Source organism: Prosopis cineraria, unplaced genomic scaffold (assembly GCF_029017545.1).
Source record: "Prosopis cineraria cultivar Desert tree isolate PC_DT_omini unplaced genomic scaffold, ASM2901754v1 PC1, whole genome shotgun sequence".
Taxonomy (NCBI): Eukaryota; Viridiplantae; Streptophyta; class Magnoliopsida; order Fabales; family Fabaceae; genus Prosopis; species Prosopis cineraria.
This window is the reverse complement of record NW_026555332.1, coordinates 4,659,267-4,681,553: the sequence shown is the minus strand read 5'-3', so window position 1 is coordinate 4,681,553 and position 22,287 is coordinate 4,659,267.

Genomic DNA, 22,287 nt, shown 5'->3' with positions numbered 1-22,287 from the left:
AATTTTAATTTTCATCAATTTGATTCCTAAAATTTATATTAATTATCGATTTAGTCTTTATTATTTAAAGAGAAGGCAAGACTATTAAATATGATTATATGAATAATGAAATATTGATGACAACCATATACATTAATAAAAAAAATATAATTATTTATGTGTGAAAAAATTAGACTTAGAAATAAAAACAAAACAAAACACAGTGACACAGTGTAAGAGACTAAATTGATAAATATTAAGTTAATCTAAGAGTTAATTTATTTTTATTGAGCTACATACATATGCCAAATCATTATACTTTACACATTAGATTAATTTCAGATTCAATTCTTATTTGAAAACTTAAAGGATTAATATGATAATTAAGAAAACCTAAAGGACTAAATCGATACAAATTAAATTTGAGAGATTAAATCAAAATCTATAACAAACTTGAATGATTAAAAATTTTATTATCTCTTCAATCTAATTATGTACATTTTCTTAAAATTATTTTTTATCAATTTCTTAATTTTAGTTATTTAATTATGTAAAGAAACTAAATTACATTCAATATTTGAAAAAAATTGTCCGGATAACATGAATTCAACGGAGTTGACTGAACAATTCAATAATAATTTTAATTTGTCAGAAAGAAGGTGTTTTTTATAAATAATTCATGTGTATGATTTATTGACTTTTATTTCTAACAATAATGAAGATGAGCTTTCCTTGCCAGCCACAAAAGAACTGCAGATTAAAGTTTATGAAAAGGGGTCGAGTTGGAGATTCCTTCTTTCCACTGCCGGGAAAAGAATATATTGCAAATAGCTAAACCATTAGTCTGGACTTCTTTTTTAATTCCTTTGCTAGGTATCTTGAAAAATTTGAAAGTATACTATCTCTCGCTCAAATTAATCCACCCGGATTAGATTTGATATAATTTAAATTTGATAGTTTTTAAAAGCATACAAATTAATCTGTATCTTTAACATTTAATCTAAATGATTCAGTTTTAGAGTGCCACGAAGGGAAACCAAATTTAATTTAACTATGTGTATTACTGAATCAAGTACAAGTTTTTTTTTCAAAAAAAGAAAAAATAAAATAAAATTTAAACAACTTTTGATTCATTTAATGGGTCACATCTCATATGGATGCATTTTCTTTTGAATGGTCTACATAAAATTTACTTCCTTCATTTAAAAATATAATACATTTTTTGAGAAGTTGGATATTAAAAAATATAAAATATTTTTAGTCTTTCGAGATATAATCACTGCTTTTTTTTTTCTAAAAGTTCCCCTATTAATAATAATTTTATATTTATTGTAGGGTGTTTAATAGGGATAAATATAAAAAGATAGGGTTAGTTGAAATTTAGGTAACTATTTTATTAAAGAGTGAGATTTCGTTAAAGATATCTTATATTTTGATATGGACGGAGTACAAAACAAGTCAAACTCCATTCTCTCTCTCTTTTTTTTAAATAAAAAACTCCATTATCCTTATTACTATATGATTTTTTCCCTTTGAAAACCGACGTTAAAATGGTTAGCTTATTTACAATTTTGTCGTCATTTTTTTTTCACCGGTTGTTTCTATAATCAACATAAACAGGTGACCTGAAAGCTTATTTCTGAAATTAATTGTGATTTTAGATATCTCTATTCAATTTATCTTAAAAGTGTTTTAAAAAATTGAACCTACCCACTCTTAAAGAAAGTTGGTTTCAGAATTACCAAGAAAACTCAGTAGAACAAAACCTTGGTTAAGGTAAGAAAATACAACATAACTTCTACTCTCCCAATGATGATATCACTCATTATTCTTAAGTTTTTTTGAGTCTTTATATCTTAACTTGTGTGTCAATTTCTTGAATATTACTATTGCCAATCCCTTTGCGTTTGCGAGTTGATATGCTTTTATGGCTAGACTGTATATGAATGATTACCTTCGTATAATATTTTAAACCATCTTCTCTATGTATATCTTTTGAATATGAACACATTTTCCACTTTTGGCATATCTTGTGGGAGTAGAAAAATAATCTTGATGTACACATGTATTTCATAAAAAAATCTCTCTAAAGTCAACTAGTATAGTTCAAACTAGGCATATATAACACATATATAATCAATTAATTTTGATCCTAAACAAGTTTAGCAAATCAACCACACATAATAATTCCTCAAACATATCATATCAAGTACATAACTTCATTGCAAATCAATGCAATATCATAAATTGTAATATAAAAACATTCATATATGGTGTTTTAGGACCATATTTCATTGTCCTTTGGAAGAAAAATAATCTTGATTCCCATCTAATCACCCAATATGTTAACATATTTCTCTAATAATCAAGTATTCATATAAAATCTTCAGGATATTCAATAATACTGAATCAATCAAATCTGATGCAAATTAATATGTAGATAATCATATGAACAAATATAATGAACAAGAAAGTCTCTCCAACTTTATAAGCTTTTATCATCTTAAATCCTTCTAGGATTTTTAAGTAAATGCCATTGTACAAAGAGCTATATAAGTAATCTATTATTTAGTAGACGCATATTAGATTTCTATACTGCTAAACTAATAACATATCAAAAATCATTTCATCCACCACACAATATATTAATGCATATTTTGAATCTTTGTAAGATATTCTTATATTGAAAGTCAAGCTTTACAGTGACATTTCATATTTTTCTTTCCCACAATTGCTCATGTATAACATTGCACCTCAGGTGCTTGAACTATAAGTTCACAATTTTCATATTATAAACAAGTGAATGTAATTCTACTTGTATTGTGTCCTTTTTTCTAATTTGATCATGTTTCTATCCTTATTCTATCAATATCCTCATTTGATAGTAATATTTTATTCTTATTAAAAATGTTATCGACAACTCTCATCTTTTTAATTCCATCATTTCTCACATTGACATAACTTCTAAATAACTCTTTATTACTAAAGTCAGTTATATCTTGGGTTCTTCTAGAATGCCAGCCTCCTTAATATAATCATCTTATTTATCTGCTCCTTTTTCTTTCTATAAGATTTTTTTTTTGTAGCCCATTAGCCTTCTACGCTTTAGGCGTGATTCATTTTTATTTATACCTTTGGAGCATTATTAACTGGAGCATGAATTTGAAATTTTTTCTTTCTATTAATATTTACATATCTGGCAGTTAATTTATTTCATAAATGCAATGTTGTATGAACTTTTAATTCATATACAAGGATCTATACAACATAGCGATAATGCATTCACGTATTTTCATTTCTAGCTTATCACAATCTCCCCCTCTTTTTAGGATTACAAACCATGTGGTATAAGCCTTCTAGATCCATTTATTTCTTATAAAAACATCATTTTGTTTCATTTAGAAATAAACAAGAAGAAGAGGAATCTTAACCAATATTTATTCCCAACCTTATTGTATGTTCACAAGCTAAACGCTTGTAGCACAAATTGAATCCATGAATTATGCCACACATGACAACTTAATTAAATTGTATCAAACCATAAAGATTTTGGCATTATTCCTGACTTTCTTTTGAAAATATATTTCATACATAGTGGTAGAGCCTTCATTATAAAATCTTAATTTTTAGCTCTTGATATAAAGATAAATTATAGTGGGGGTATTCACAATATTTTATTAGCTTGATGCATTTAAGTGCTATAATTGTAAAACTTGCATATTTGAATAGAAAATCTTATTTTCACAAATTTTAGTCTAATCATCTTATTAGGCATAAATAATCTTTAATAGACCATTTTAATAAGTAGGCTCTTCTTCATCTCATAATCAATGAGAGTCTGAAATATGAAACCAGTAGCATTTTCAAGTGATTCATCTTGATCACTATATTAGCAATTGTGCTTGTAATAGTTCTTTCTCTTTCACAAAGTCCTGGTTGTGAATTGACACACATGTATAACCATCTTATAAAAACATCTATCAATCTCATTAAATATTTGCATAGTTCACATGATATCTAAATGGGCCCATTTCAAGTCAATATATTCCATAAATATTTGGGATCCAATCTCAATTATTGCTAGTGATAATATCATAATTTTTCTTAAGCAACATATGAGAATTCTTGAAGCATGTAATGTGTTAGCTATTTATGAAGAATCTTCTGGTTCTTCTATAGATATCATTATAAATTCTCAATAATTCTTGCATCAATATTGATCAGAGATGATCTAACTGGTCATACCAAATAATGTTAGTATACTTCTAGTATATTAAACCAAAGTAACAGTAAACTTTCAATTTACTTAAATATGTTTATTAATCATTGTAAACTTCTAGTTATAATCTTAATATGACATCTAATATGATAAAAATCCTTAAAACTTAATAACTTATTTGAAACTCATGTAAATAGCATATCATTAATAAATTTTGCTTCATAGGTATGAGAAATTTTAAAAGACATTATCAATTTTGCACAACCTGTCATAGCTTCAACATTTTGAAACAACATTCAATAACATTATGTGCAGATGAATGCCTCATGTTTAAGTACTCATATGGAGTTAAAGGCTACAGTCCATCCCTTCACTCACTTAAGTGATATCGTTGACCTCGAAATAGGGTAAGAAATCCTTCACAATTTGCATACCCCGTATCAACCAAGTAATATTGGCCTACAAGAATAAAAGAAATTAACTTTAAGCTCATTACTACATTGATCATTACTTAAAAATAAATTAACATTACCTTGAGGCACTTTTAAACCATTCCTATGACTAATTGCATCTTGCAAAACTCTACCATCAGCCGCTGAGCCTTCCCAACCCTTAAGACATATGAATTGTCCATCTGAAGAGCAAACTTCCAACACATTAGTGGTTATTTCCCCCTTTCAATTTCTATATCTCACTTTGTCAGCTATAGGCACCTTCACTTTAATAAGGGTTCCATTAAGAGCACCTAAACAATGCTGAAAATGACAAATAATTAATTAAAAGAATAGATAAATTATATCATTAATAAAAGTTGTGAATTAAGATATGAGATTACCTTAACCACCTCCATTTTTCGTTTATTGAATCCTCAGCAATTGGCTCAAGTTTCTTTAGGAGCTCTTGATTCAATTTCATCATAAAGGTTAAGACCAAATTAAAATACCTACTAATAGTTTCACTAGACCTCCCAAAATAAAAGCATATAACTCTATTTTTTAAATGATGTGCAAGGATATGTAAGAACATTGCTACTTGCTCATCAACTAGCATGTTTTTAGTTGGTTTCAAACCTCCTATAACATCAAGCATAAGACATAGCTTGTCAAATGTGACTCTATTCATTCTAAGCTAGTTATAACAAGTAATGTCACTATTATACACCAAGTTTCGTAAGTGGACTCTATTAGCATAGAAGTCTACCGTATATGGCCTTTGACTAATACAATTCCTACGCAAGGCTATAATGGTACAAATGGCAAAGAAAGATTGATACATAGAGTGAAGAATATGCATCCACCAAATCATCAAATAAACTATCACATCTCTCATTTCTGGATCCATAATTATAAGTTACAAATTTTAAATATTAGGTTAAAAAATTCTAAAACAACCAACAAATATCACAGGGAAAGATCTACTTTAATGTATAAAATTCTATTGGCAACAAAAACAGCATACAATTCTAATATAGAACCCATATTTAATAGACTAGAAAATCATTGAACTCTAGTAAATCATCTTAAACTAAACACAAATTGTGTCATATTGATTTTAAAACATTAGGACTAGATTTGAGTATGAGAGAGCAAAAATCTTGTTTATCATGCTAGCTGTACTCATTGAGCTGAGCAACTTTGAAAGGGAGTAAGAGATGGAAAACCAAGCATTCAAAGCTTATTCGATCAAAACAAGAACATTTCCCACTTATCATAAGCTTATGCTTCTTCAATTTCTACAAGTTTTTAATGGGAATAAAGCTATGTCCTATTTGACTAACATTTACAACTCACACCATACTACTTTTACTAAGAAAAGAATGATGTATATCTCAGTTATATTTCTCTCATCTTCCTGATGATAGGCAACTTGCACTATATATCATTAAATGCTATGGACATCGATCGTGGAAATATTAAAGGGAACTATAGAATAATAGAGTAGATAGGTATGAAATCAATGAACAACCTAACCATTATTCATTAAACCAGTAACGTCAAGTTGATTCTAAAAAAAAACCTAGCTTAGATAGGGGAGACAGCAAAGGGATATAAAATCAAGGATGAAAAAGAATGGAGGAGGGAGTTTGATTGCCATACCTTGGTCGCAAAATCTAAAATATCTGTCCAGACCACGTCATCCGTCATCCTTCTCGTCTTCAATCTCGCCACTGCTCTCATCTTCTATTGTTCTGCCACAGCTCTCATCTTCTCTTGCTCTGTCACAACCAAGGGTGAATATGCGAGTGAGGTCAAGGTTTTATGTTTTTAGGGCAAATTTATCTATTTAAAATTTTTATGAGGGTAAAAGTATCTTAAATGTTACAATTCTATGGAATTGCTCTTGATTCCATAGCTTTAAATAAAGAATTCAATTTAGCCTATTTTCATGAAATCAGGATTCTTAGGAATTGTAATTCATATCTATCAAACATCACTTTATTTAGATTCTTATCCCAATTCTATTTCCATCTTCACAATTTCAACCTACCAAATATGGCCTAAGTTGATTATCTATGCCCAACTCTTTGCTCATTAACGAAAATCCTAAGAAGGTAAGACAAATTCCTTATCAAGATTAATCCTTTCAAGTTTAAATCAACCCAATTTTAACACTATTCGCAAACTAAAACAAAAAAAAATTTATGGAATTTTTCAAGGTTTTCAACATTTTTTCAATTTTTTTAAACAAACAAAACAAAAGGCATCAAATTGACAAATATTTACAAAATAACACAAACTAAACAAAAAAAAAGCAATGAAACCTTCCCCCACACTTAAACATAATATTGTCCCTAATGTTATCAATAAGAAAGAGGGAGAGAGACACACACATAGAAAACTCCCTTGATAAGAGCAGACTGGAGAATAGAGAAGGACAAATGAAGATCATCTAAATATAACTTGTATCTGTCACCATAAATGAACAAGAACACACAATCATAGCAGTACAATGGTTAGAGTAATACAATAATCCAAGACACAAGAGATAGGGAGAAAATGGAGGATCATTCATAAGTACAGTAATCCTAAAAATCACTAAAAGACTAATTATGCAAAAGCAACCAAAATAAAATAAAAGACCACTAAGAAGGGTCAGATGGTCCTGAGGCATCAGTGTGAGCAGGCAACCAAATCACAAGCCTATAGTAAGCAGGTGGCAGAGGAGGAGAAGGAGGAGGTAGTGGCCCATAGAAAATATCAAGTAACTTTTATAGCTATGCTGCAATATGGTTTACTTGAGTTTACACGTCACTCAACTGATTATGCAAACGAGTGATCTCAGTTTTCACTTAGCCCTCAAAACTCATTTATCACCAGTATAAACCTCCTACTTCTTAATATTGTCATAATTGAACACTTTAGGCTGTTTTTGTGTATCAGCCTCAAGGATAGGGACACCATAGCGAGTCAGGATATCTACCAACAAGTGAGGAAAGGCTAACAGTTTGGTACTATTCCTAATGACATTCCTCATGTTATGATAAATATGCTTGGCAAAATCTACCTTTTTATATGTCATGATACAATATGCCATTTGTAACATCCTGAATTTCAATCCTAAGAACTAGTTATTAATCAGGGGTAAATTGGTAATTAGTGGATTAATTGTGGTTTGGGTGTTGAGTTGATGTTTTGTATTGTTTGGATGTTATATTGATAGGATTGAAGGGTAAAAAGATAATTCAAGGCATAACAAGCGAGCATAAGTGAGATTAAACTCACTATGCCACGCGTCGCGGTGTATTATCTAGGAATCACTTAAAGTTGATATGAACAACTTGTGAAATTAGAAGGGAAAGAGTGGAAAATGTGTTTGGAGAGAAGGAGGAGTCCATCTTTGATAGGGTAAGCCTTGTCCAGCTATCGGAAGTCTTCTTTGATTAGTAACTTATTAGGTAAATATCGTACAATCCTAAACTTCAATTATACCCCATTTTCATTAAATTTCATCAGTTGAGAAATCAAATTATGAAGTTTTAAGGTGTTGTAATCTACAAGAAAGGTTTAAAATGGGCTATCGAATATAGAACTAAGGTTTTGTGACTAGTATGGGGTTGAATAGTTGAGCTTTGAGGATTTAGGCTTAAAATAGCTTAAAAGTTAAGTTGAAATTGAGGAATTGGATGAATAAGTAGGTTAGGAGGTTATTATGGTCATTTAAATAGCCTATAAGACCAATAACTATAAATAATGAATGAATGAATGAATTTAAAAGGTATTAATTAAATCCTTTCATGTGTTAAGGGATTCAGTTTAGCCTAATCAATGCCTGTGTTAAAGGTTGAGAATTGACTGAGGGCATTGTGTTGTATAGATTGAGCACCTATGGCATTGCTCATGAGAATCTATGCCTTTGGGAGCTTAGTATGATTGGTAACCCTTAGTAGCAAGGATTAAAGGTAATTGGAGTAACTCTTTTACTTATTTGTTTGTGAAATTATTTGCAAGTATTTTGATATAACTATATGAATTGTATTGTGAACTGATAAAGTAGCAGTATTTTAAAAGACTATGCATGCAGATGTGTGAGTATTGATTAAAATAAATTTGAGATAGCATGTACATTAACATGCATTGCATCCACGAGTATACCCTGGATTACAGTAGGGGGACATGGCCTTACCGAGAGAAAGTCTAAGAAGTCCTAATAATCCAGAGAGTAAAGCTTGACTCCACCAGCATAAACCTAAAGGAATAATTTTGATGATCCAGAGCATAAACCTTGACTTCACCACGACAGATTTAAGATATTGAATGATCCATAAGGTTACCTTAGACTAAGGTAGGGGGTTGTGGTCCTACTTTGTATAAGGCTAGGAAGTTCTGATGATCTAGATAGAGTTTAACTTTGCTATGATGGACCTAGGAGACCACCCATATGTAATGAAGATTACTCAGTCTAAGTAGTGGTATGGTAGACCCTATTTCATGTGACTGAAAGCCCTGGTCTGAGCATAGAGATTACTCCACTAGGTAGAATCAGGAATGCATGCATGAACATGACGAGATTAATGAGAATAAATTCCTGTATATGCATATGATATTGTTTTGATTAAAACACATGCTACTTTATCTCTTGTTTATAATTTTGCTTACTACTGGTAATTGAGTTACCTCTGAGTTATTGAGATATATGTCTTACTTTGTTACTTTTGAATATAGGTGAAAAAAGCATAAGAAGGTTGGGAAAGGAAGCGAGGAAAGAATAGCTTCATTTGATAGTGATATGACTACCATATGTATAAATGAATGTATAAAGTTGTATATAGAGTTTAAATTGTCCACAGGATGTATGAGTAAGTTTGTGTATGAATTATGTTGTGAAACCTTACTTGTATGTGTATATGATATTACATCTCGTCGAGGGTCTCGTTATGGGTACATGGATAGGCCTAGATGCTATTTGAGCAAGTGTATGTTGTATGTAACTTATTCCACTTGTTTATATGTGAATTGACGTGATAATTGTGTGTTGCATGTGAAATGTGTATATATATGAGAATATGACATAAATGGTGAGGCAGAGTCCTATTTAGAAGAGTTGAGTATATTTATAATTCTTGACCATATGATGAGGTAAAGCCCTTTATGTTAGAGCGTTAGAAGTAGAACAATTCTATTTGTATATATGTGAATATGTGTTGTATATGTTATGCTTCATATAAGTCTACAAGAGTGTAATGTTGCATTGAGAGGTCAAAATGAGCATTTGATGTGATATGTGTGATTAGAAGTGTTAATCAAGTACATGTGGTCTTTTTAGACTTGTTTGAGGTTCGAAGTGGTCTAATGGAACAAGAAATGAGAATTGAGTGCTTAAGGTGTAAGTTTTTTTATATGAAAAGTAACTTTTTACACCTGAGTGTCTAATTTTAGATTGGATCATCAAATCGAGTCTAAACTTATTCTATTAGCTAGTATATGTCATAAGCTTTGTATGGGCGCTTGAAGCATTCTAATTGAATTTCGAATGTGAAAATGGTGCACGATAGAAGTTTGTCTTCCGAGCTGTCATATGAAAGTAAAAATTATTATATATGCATTGCGACGCATGACACAGACAAAAACAGAGCATGTTGCTTTGTACCATATACCGCGACACATGTGGTCATGTGGTATACATTACAGTGCATGACCCTTTTTCAGAGTTGAGAAGTTGTGTCTTATTGAGTTGTTTGATTGCATTTGCACTTCTACTAGCCCTCTTATTTGAATATATGTTTTAAGAAGTCGGGATCTCACAATTTAAAAACAAATAAAGGGTTATTACTCTGATTTTGATTTATTGGTTATGTGATTTAGAATAGTAAAGCTCAGATTGAGTTGGGACTTTACATTATTATTGCATGAGCCTTGCTCATGTTAGAGGAATGAGTGGTGGTGAGGATGTTGTGAGAGATAAATGTGTTCCAAAATATAGTCTTAGAGAGGCATTCATACTTCAAGCAATCATCAAACCAAATAGGTTCTACCCCTTCTTCCATAACACAGTCAAGAATGTCTTTCCATTAAGGAAGATTAACATCCTTCAATTTGCGATCCACCTTAAGCATAGTCTCATATTCACACTCCTTTTCAAATTCTGGTAACTCATAGTGTTCGTAGATGGTGTGCATTGTTTAACCAATTTACCTCTCACAAAGTAATTGTCCCTCTCAACTGCAATAGCATTTGAATACAAACACCTAAATTTATACGAAACTTGGGAGCCAATTTATGCCAATGGAAAGCTTGATGAGCCAAATTGTATGCTTGCACTAAATAGTAGAAGTCCTCAACACATTTCTTATCAATAAGGGGATCATTGAATTGCTTTTGAGTTACGAGAGAGTGAAACCGAATTAAAAGGCGTACTAGAAGTATCCCCTTTCTTCTACCTTTTCTTTGGAGGCATTTTATAGCTGCAAGAAACAACATTAGCATAAAATAGAGAAACAAAAGTACATAAAACAAGACAAAGAAAGTGGAAGAAGAACAACAATCCACTTCATTCAATCCAATAAACACAGCCAATAGAGAACTTGAGCAATAATTGAAAGCACATAAGGGAGAGAATTCAACAAAATAACCGAGCCAAGCACAAGGACAAAGGGCATTTTCAGTAATGCCTCACAAATTATAGTCTCAAAAGAATTCCAAAGAACTTATTTAGAAAAGTTAAAACCATTTTCAATAAAATATCACATAATTCCAGGCAAGCATGCAACTTTGATAACGATATAGCAAGAAGTCATAACTAACACAACACAGAGCAAAAACGAAAGCCATACAAAAATGACCAACACCAATAATAGGGAGTCATTTTTTCAAAACAAGACTTGCCATGGGAAAAGCTAAAACTAAAATGAATTGGAAGAATGTACATATAACCCAATCAAGTAATCCAGAATAGCAACACAGCAATGTGCAATAGGAAATATAAATTTAAAGCTCAGCAAAATCATATGCCAAAGATGAATCCAAATAGGGGAAAAGGGATCGCAGCTAGAAATGGAAGATTGAGTCATTACAAAATCCAAGAGCAAAACTATCATAGATATCTACAACACATTAAAATACCACAACTAAAAAGATACAAAATAAAATAAAATGAAATAAAGTAGAATAAAGGAAATACAAACAGGGGAAAATGCAAGTACCCTTAGTAGAAGGAAATATAGCTCGACGGTGGGAAGACAAATGGCTAACAGGGGAGAAAAGGAAGCACAAGATAGAGAAGAAAACACATATAGAGCTTGGGAGTGTAGGGACGATGAAAGACTTTAGAAATAGTGAAATGATGGATAGAGAGCTTAATAGAGATGATGATAGACATAGAAAAATGAGAAGATGAATGCGTAAGTAGAGATGGTTACCTTAGTCAACAATGGGAGCACGCCGAAGAATAATGGAGATGAAAATGGAATGCGATAGAGGTGAGGTTGATAGAGGTATGGAAGCTAGAGAAACAAGGCAACAAGGAGAAAATGTGTGAGAAGTACCTGGACCTTGGTTGACAATGGGCATATGACAAAGAACACTAATGAATAAAGAAGGCTTACGATAAAGCATGACGAAGGTTGGAGAAGGGGATAGAAATGCTGGTAGGTGGGTAGCAACGGTAGACACAGGGTAAAGCATAAGTCGCGATGGCAGAGTAAGGTGGGGCACGACTAATATGGAGGCATAGCTGAGAAATCAAGATTAGGGAAGATGATGGATGAAGGACATGGAGGCATGACTGTTATGGCAGTCGATGGCATGGAACACGGTGGAGCTTTTAGTGGCTGCAGGTGAAGCTCACAAACACATTGGAGGTGATGATAGAGGCACGGGTAGAGAGAGTGTAAGGCATAAAGGACTCTGGAGGTCAAGACAGATCATGGTGAAGGCACGGTGGATAGTAAATAAGAGATGGATGGTGGAGGCTAGGGAAAGTGATGATAAGGTAGTAATAGTGTGTAGGGCACAAGGAAAAATTCAAATTTTGGGTCCCCTTTTTTATCTTTTATTTAATGGCAAAAGCAATAAAAATAAGATAGCAATTTTTTAAAAAAAATACGCAGATAGATAAAAAGAAAAAGAAGAGAGAGAGGGAGAGAATAATAATAAAAATAAGAGGGACAAAATATTGATAGAATACTATTTAGTTAGTTTTTTTAAAAAAGTATTATTATTATAATATATCTATATATTTACAAACAAGATTTCTTACTCTTATAGAATATATGAAGAACTAGAAGCATGACCCACTATAGCAGGCGCCATAACAAGTATGATTTTTGAAAGAGCTCAAGTGACCAAAATGTCTACCTACTACAATCCCCACTATAGCAGTTCCCTTGTTTAAGAAAATTAAATTCTATGTGAAAACAAAAATTCTTGTAGTCACTCAAAAGCATAATTTTCATTCATTTAATCAATTTTAAGGCTAAAAATAATTCAATACACCACAAAAGCATTTAAATTAAAGCTCCAAGTTCAAAAAACTCCCTTTTTTCATATTCAATATGACTCTATAGTATTGTTCCATTGTTCCAAACATAGCTCAGAAACCAATGACCTATCAAAAACACACAAACAAAAATTCAAATAAAGCAAATAAGGACATAAGGGGGGAAGCTTGGGTTGCCTCTCAAAAAGCGCTTAGTTTATAGTCCTTAGCTAGACTATCTTAAAGGGTTATGGAGGATCTAAAAGCTGAACAGACACCTTCATATGGTCAATATTACCACTATGGTACAGTTTTAGGCACTGCCCATTGACTTTGAAAGCTATTCCATGATTTCAATAGCTCCAAAGAGTGAAATAGAGACAACTTTTAATGGACTAGACCACCTAAATCTTAGTTTACCTAGAAACAACTTCATTCGAGAATTATAATGTAATACCAACTATCCAAGTTTAAAATGTCTAAGCAAAATATGCTTATTATGAAACTTCTTGGTCCTTTCCTTATAAATTCTCGAACTCTCATAAGCTTGCAACCTAAACTCATCTAGCTCATTTAGTTACACTAACCTTTTCTCACCCACTTGGCCTATGTCAAAGTTTAATTTCTTAATGGCCTAAAATGCTTCATGCTCTAGCTTAATAGGTAAATGACAAGCTTTACCAAATACCAATTTGTATGAGGACATACCTATTGGAGACTTGTAAGCTGTCTTGTAAGCCTATAATGCATCATCGAGCTTATTCGTCTAATCTTTCCTGGCAAGACCTATAGTCTTCTCTAAAATCCTTTTCATCCCTCTGTTAGACACTTGACACAAACCATTGGTCTGGAAATGGTCTACTAAAGACATCTTATAAGTGAGTCCGTATTTAGCAAGCAAGCTTGAAAATAACTTATTTTTAAAATGAGTCCCCTCATCATGAATGATTTCCCTAAGTATGCCAAAATGGGTAAAAGTATTCTTTTTCATAAAACGCACATCCGTGTTAACATCATTGGTGTGGCAAGCCATGTCTTCAATCCATTGACTCACATATTCAACAGCAACCAAAATATATTTATGACCTGTAGATGAAATAAAAGGTCCCATAAAATTTATTCCCCATACATCAAATAATTTAACCTCAAGAATACTTGACTAAGGCATTTCATGCCTTTTTGAGATGTTACCTTTTCTTTGACATGCATCACAATGAAAAACAAAGGCATAAGCATCTTTAAACAGAGTAGGCCAGTAATAACCCACATTGTAAAATCTTACAAGTAGTACGAGAATTGCCAAAATGGCCTTCATAAGGAGTAGCATGACAAGCAAACAAGATATCATATTGTTCATTATGAGGTACATACTTCCTTAAAATTTGATTAGCATATCTTTTATATAAGAAAGGTTCATCCCAAACATAAAATTTTACATCATGTAAAAACTTTTTCTTTTGGTGTAGTTTCAAATCAAGGAAAATCACTTTGCAAACAAAAAATTCACAAAAATGAGCATACCAAGGCAATTCATTACATTTCATAGCAAACACTTATTCATTAAGGAAATTATCATTGATTTCAATTACTTCCAACTCATTTTCTAACCTAGACAAATGATCAGCCACATGATTTTCATATGCCTTTCTATTAATTATCTTAATGTCAAATTCTTGCAATAACAAAATCCATCTAATTAGCATAAGTTTAGATTCTTTCTTACTCATCAGATATTTAAGAGCAGCATAATTAGTAAACACAAAGACTTTAGAATCCATCAAATAAGCTCTAAATTTTTCACAAGCAAACACAATAGCAAGCAACTCTTTTTTTTATAGTAGGGTAATTTACTTGAGTATCAGTAAGAGTCTTACTTACATATTAGATAGGATGGAAGATCTTGTCTTTTCTTTGTTCAAGGACAGCTCCAACCATATAATCGCTTGCATCACACATCATCTCAAAGGGTAATGACCAATCCGGAGCAATAATAATAGGAGCAGTGATCAACTATCTCTTGAGTTCTTCAAAAGCCTTAATACATTCTTCATCAAATTTAAATAGTATCTTTTTCAAGTAATTAGCATAAAGGCTTAGTGATATTTGAAAAGTCCTTGATAAATCATCAATAGAAACCAGTGTGACTTAAGAAACTTTTTACAGCTTTGACATGTTTGATGGGTAAGAGTTGTTCAATAACTGAAGTCTTTGCTCTATCCACTTCCAAACCCTTCTTAGAGACTTTATGCCCAAGAACAATACCTTCTGTCACTATGACATGGCATTTTTCCCAATTGAGCACTAAATTGGTTTCCTTACATCTCTTCAAAACTTTCTCCAAATTCATCAAGCAAGTATGAAAAGATTTACCAAACACTAAAAAATATCCATGAAGACTTCCATAATTTTCTCTATCATGTTTGTAAATAGACTTATCATACATCTTTGAAAAGTAGCCAGGGCGTTACAAAGGCTAAAAGTCATCCTTCTAAAGGCAAAAATGCCATATGGACATGTGAACGTTGTCTTCTCTTGATCCTTAGGGGCTATAGTAATTTGATTATATCCTAAGTACCCATCCAAAAAGAAGAAGAATTCCTTACCAGCCAATCAATCTAACATTTAGTCAATGAATGGAAAGGAAAATGCTCCTTTTTTGTAGCATCATTTAATTGTCTATAGTCCATGCAAACTCTCTAACCTGTGACTGTACGAGCAAGAATAACCTCATATTGCTCATTAGAAATTACTATCATGCCCCCTTTCTTAGGAACATCTTGCACAGGACTAACCTAGGAGCTATTAGAAATTAGATATATAATCCCAGCATCCAACCACTTGAACACCTTCTTTACCATATCTTTCATCATGGGATTAAGCCTTCTCTAATTCTGAATAGATTTCTTATTATCATCTTCCATTAAAATATTGTGCATCATTATAGCTGAACTAATTCCCTTTATATCAATAATAGTCTAACCCATAGTCTTCTTATGGTTCTTTAACACATTTAGCAATTGTTCCTCTGAGTGAGTAAGGAAGATATAATCACTGGTAGTGTCTCAGAATTCCCAAGATAAGCATATTTTAGATGAGGTGATAGTGGCTTCAACTCTAGTAGAGGAGGTTTCTCTAAAGAAGGTTGAAGAGTAGGAGTATTACGTGATTCTAACTCTAAAGTTTCATATTGGAAATGCCTCTTAGGAAATGATAAAGAAGTATTTAAAGCTTGATCAACTTGCAGTGGTTTACCTCTTCCTTTGTACCTTTTTCAATTAATACAACTTCAAGGAGATCTTTGGAAGCATGAGAATTAAAGTTAGCTTCATCAATAGGCCTTTGATCATAACTCTCATTCAGAATTAAAGTTAACATAGAATCAGATTAAGGATTCAATCTTGTACAGAAATTTCGAACAATGGCACAATCATCCATCCCATAACTTGGGCATGCTCTCAACATTTGCTTGTACCTCTCCTATGCAGTATATAAATGCTCATTCAGTAATTGCATGAAATTGATCAAATCACGCCTAGCATCAACAATCTTGTTCTTTCGAATGAAGCAAGCTCAGAATTACTAACAGACCCTTCTGGTAGATTAAGTAGCCACTCTTTGGCTTTTCCTTTAATAGATATTAGAAATAATCGAAGCCTTAAAACATCCTTTGGCACTCTATTTTGCTTGAAGGAATCACATGCATCCAAGAAAGATATGATGTGACAATTAGCATCCTGATGTAGAGCACCACTAAACAGACCAACAATTTGAATCATGGTAATTATCATCAGCTTGATCTCAAAATTCTTAGCTTGAAATTCCAGCATTATAATGCTAGGTTGAGTACTCTTCATGGTTTGTCCAACAAAATTGCAAATTGATCGGTTGTGATTTTTATTAGCCATCTTTGTTACTATAATTTCTTTATCCTTGTAAGATAAATTCAAAGGTGATGTTGCGTCCAAGAGTTCTTAGATACTCTTCATTCTTACAGATGTCTTTTTAACCTTAGCTCTATATGGCATAAAATATAGTCCTGCAAGCACAAAAGAGCAAGATCAAAAATCTAACTGTGCAACTCATAAATAAAATAAAATAAAATAAAATGCTTAATCAAAAACTACTAAAGGTCCTTTAATGCTAATCACCAATTGCCTTAATTTCCCGACAACGGTGCCAGAACTTGATACACATAAAAATTAAATGGATATTGTAAGTGTACGAGTTGTAATTGTAGCTAATGGCAAATCAAGGTTAATCCCAAAATTAATTAAATTGGCAAGAGGCATCAAATTTCCAATTTCATTCAAATCAAGCAAATCACACATGAGAGTTTATAAATGAGAAAAATTAATAATTAAGATTCAAAAGCAATTAATTCTACCAAACAACAATTTCATAAAAGAGATGACCTAAATTCCTAATCCCTTGTTTACTTCTTATAATCTATTTCCTCTAAATTACCTAAGACTAATTTTGTTTGGTTAATCTAGAGTCTAATTAGTTGAAATTGTCTTCCAAATCAATTACAACCCTCTCTTAAATAATAATGCAAATGTTAACATAATTATCCAAGAGGCATTAAAAGTTCAATAACACTCTAATATGATTATATGGGTCCAAGAAATATATTCCTATCCTAATGGAAAATTAAAATAAATTCTAATCCCATACTCAAGGTCCATTTAAGATTTTCTTTTCCAAAATAAACAATAAACTCCTAAATCTTAACTCAAGGGTGGCCAATCATCAAACAAGTCACAATAAATGAGATTAAGCAATCCAAAACTAACATTAATCATAGAATAATCGGAGAAAATAATATCTAATACATAAACAAATTCATAGTTGCTTAGGTCATGAGAAAAATCTAGCTATACATCAATAAATTCAGTCCCATAGCAACAAAATGAAGAAGCCAAACTAGAAACATTGGAGAAGGAGAAAAGCAAGATTAAACTAGAAGAAATCACAAAATGTGGATGAATCCTCTTCCTTTAAGCTCTTGGGTTAGTGCCCAGCCTTAAAAATCGCCTCCTCTGATCTAAAGAACTTCCTAAAAGTTGAACTCCCTTAAACCCTCGCATTTTCTTGCTTTTGTGTATGAAAACTGATGCAATGCGTTCTAGTGTGAAGCTGTAGCAAGCTCTATTTCGAGTTCAGAATTTGCCTTATAATACTGACCTACTGTGGTGGTTGCTGTAGTGGGTGATTATAACAATTCAATTTCTTCATTAAATTTTATTATATTTTCCTTTTTCACCTCTTTCAAGCTCTTGTAGAGTTTCCTAAAAATCAAAATGACTCAAATTAACAAAATAAACTACTTTAAAGCAAAATCAAAACACAATATTTACAAAACAAGCTAACTAACAATAAAATAAACACTACACACAAGACAAATAAACAAAAATAACTAGATGACTCTCTAAAAGATCAATAAAACTCTTCAAAATATAGAGTCATCAATCACCACTTGATGTATGTAGATTTTCAAAAACTTCTCTCTATTATTCATTGCCAATGTAATTAGTTGGTTTACTATAATGAAATTGTCATCACGATCTAGATTGGCATTATATATATACAGACACCTAAGAAGTGAATCAGCATAACAAATGGGTCCAGGAAATCCAACTCTCTTTTTTCTGGATCGATTAAAAATGAACAAAAAAAGAGAAGAAACCATGAATAATATCAATCACAGAGGCAATAATGAAGAAAATAGAAGGAGAAGATGATCAAAGGTTGAAGAAGGAGAAAGAATACAATGTTGTATTGTACCTTCCAAAGCCACTGAAAGAGCTCCGTTGGATTCCTGCAGAGATTTGGCTAAAACCTTCACAACCAATCTTAGTGATTCAAACGTTGTGCCTTTCAAGATGTCAATTCTTCTCTAAGTGAACATCCTCTCAAATTGAAACTACATATATAGTGGCCAATGATAGAGATGCAACGGCGTGAAAAGGGGAGATCAGAACATGAAAATAGTTTAATGGAAGGATAAAATTAGAGTGGGATATAGGAACGCAGTAATTCATTTTATGTATAAGGACAAAATCATATCAAACAAATGACCATTAGTGACATAACTTAAGAATAGTTATTACGGATAATGTATTGTAGCTGATCATGTAATGGGAAAATAAACATATCACTATCAAATATTAGCAAGATAAAATGATTCGCTTGATACAGAAAAAAAAAAGTCATTACATAAGATCTTTGCCAATTATTTAACAGAAATTATTTTAATTTTAGTTACCTAAAATTAGGTACATTACGCAATAATCAATAACTTACCTAAGGATCCAAATGGTTCAGCATTAGTGTATAAAGTGGAAGAAGAGCCTGAAGGATTTAAATCCCACAAGGTACATGCTCTTTGATTTAAAACTTTCGGAGTTAAAATGGAATAATCCCCAACACTTCATAAGGCTGGCCCCTTGAGGTTGGATGCTAGATAAGGATATGCAGATTAAGAGCAAGTACTTGAGAATATTTGGGATTTGAAAAGAATGGTGGTTATAGTTATCTGGATTGACATGACAGTTTCTGCTATACATCACATCCATGTTTTCCGTCATGATCAATCCTTGAGCATCAATTGGCATTCTTTCATTATTTGCACTGACCAAATTAGTTTGATCATTAATATGCTTAGAACTATTGTTAGATACAAGGTTCTTGAATGGTGGTGATCCGTCAGAGTAGTTCTCAAATGAGCAAAATTCTAAACTCATCCTTTATATAAAAGTCAGGTTTTAAAAAATGAAGTATTTAAAAAAAATCAGGCTTAAGGACCTGGACCCTTAAGAGCCCGGCCCGTTTTTCAACTCTAAATACATCATCTACTTTCAAAGTAAAGAGATTTTTTTAAGGTTGAAATTATGACACGCAGCCCAACACTGAAGCCAACACTTGGTATCTAAGCCACAGCTCTATGAACAGTAAAATGAGTGAGGAGCCAACTAAGCCATTTTTTAGATTTGGCTTCTACCATTTTGTTATATATGATATGTTGAATTTGGCTTCTACCATTTTATTTTATATGATATGTTGATTTGTTATATATGATATATTGATGATAAGCACAAATGTATAATTGATTGCAAATTAAGGGAAAAATATTGCCTAATATTGTGCTCCCTCCGTCCAAACTTATAAAATCTTTTTTGAAAAATTCATATATATCAATAAAATTTATTAAATACACTTCATAGTCTTATTTTTTTAAAAATGAAAATATAAATTTTTTTAAAATGTCCTTCATTTAATATAATGTTATTTATTTGTGAAACATTAAATAGAGATATAAAAAATTATAATCAAGACATAATGCTAAAATTGAAATAAGCATAGTTAATAAAACTTTATTTTTATCAAAATATGTTATATTTTAGGAAACCAAAATCTTTCTAAAAGTATGTAAATTGAGATAAAGAGAGTAATTAAAAATGTTTCAAATGTTATTGCAATTTCTTCCTTCTATCGCAAAAAAATTAAGGGCAAAGAAAGAAAAGCGGGCAACAATAATGCAACTGGTGAAACTCGTGTCTTGGTCAAACTCTTGCTAAAGGCAAGGCATTAAGAATTAGAATGGCCATTAAATAATTAAACTTGAAATTAGAGCCGGTAATTGTGACGGGCTGAACTTATCTGAGCTTAATTCAATTCAAGTTAGATTTATTTATATCTGGTTTAAAATAATATCCAAACAAATAAATGCTCATATGGTTATGTCCGTTACTAATACTTTGAACTTTCAAATTTATTTGAACTTGTCCAAATATTCAAATTGTTAAAAAATTAAAATTTTTCAAGCAGTGTTACACTATAGCACCTTTTTCCTATCCTTATTAAAATGAGAATAAATATTAAAAGAATAAAAATAAAAGCATATGAAATAACTTATTGTGTTTATTTTTCTTTAATATTTTCAAAAAATATCCAAAACAAATCGTCATTTGAACAACAAGTAGACTAATAGGTAAATTGATATATTAAATCTTTTTTTGCCTAAGAATAATATTGAAACAAATATATTAATAAATTAAATTTTATTTTTTTAAAAAATATCTTATATTTTTAGATAACAAATTATCATCAAAAGAGTATTATAAAGGCAAGCGGCAAATGTTAGCTTTAAAAGGACTTTTCAAGATATTTATTGATTTTGTTTTTTTGTGCTTTGAACAAAGCATTATGATGGAGCAGTGGAATTTTCAAACGCGTCTCATTCATCTTATCCGGGGGGTAAAAACATGTCTCATTCATTGAACTTGTCCTTGCATTATTTTTCTACACATTTTGAAATTGCTTCATTTTGAATGTTGAAAAAATTAATTATTTAATTTTTATAATTTTAATTTAATTATAACTCAATCCCTCAATCTTAACTTATTATAACTTAATCTTTAAAAATTTAATTCAAGTGTAACCAATCATTAAATTTTACCTCTTATAATTTAGTCCCTAAAGTTTCAACCTCTTAAATATTAGTTCTTATATTTTAAAAAATAAAATATTTTTAATCTTTATAGTTTTATTTTTTAAAATATAAGAATCAATATTTAAGATGCTGAGATTTTAGAAACCAAATTGTAAGAGATAAAATTTAGAAACTAATTTACAATCGAGTTTAAACTTTAGAAATTATATTATAATGAGTCAAAATTTAAAGGTTGAGTTACAATTAAATTAAAATTATAAAAATTAAATGATGAATTTTTTCCTTCTGCTTCATTTTGATCAGAGAGAGATATGACGATTAATATCGTGTGGCTACAAATAAACTTACTACAAGGCTTTTTCCCTCAACCAATCCTGTGTGCTCTGAAAGTTAAATCACACCTTTGTCGAAATTGACAGCATGAAAAGATTTTTCATTACAAATAAAACATATTATTTATTTCTCTTTGTTTCTGGCCAAAAATAAAATAAAATAAATTATTTATAAGTTACAAACTTAATGCAAGGCAATTTAGATTTGAAGTAGAAGTAATGCACTTAAAGAAACATTTTATTTATATATTGAAGAGGCACCTCTCCGATTTGAATATTTTCCTTATTCTCTTCCAATGCCTGTCTTAGTATGTAATTTTATTTTTTGACATGCATTTATTATTATCACTTAAATGATTGAATAAAAGTACACTAAAATATAAAGTTAAGTA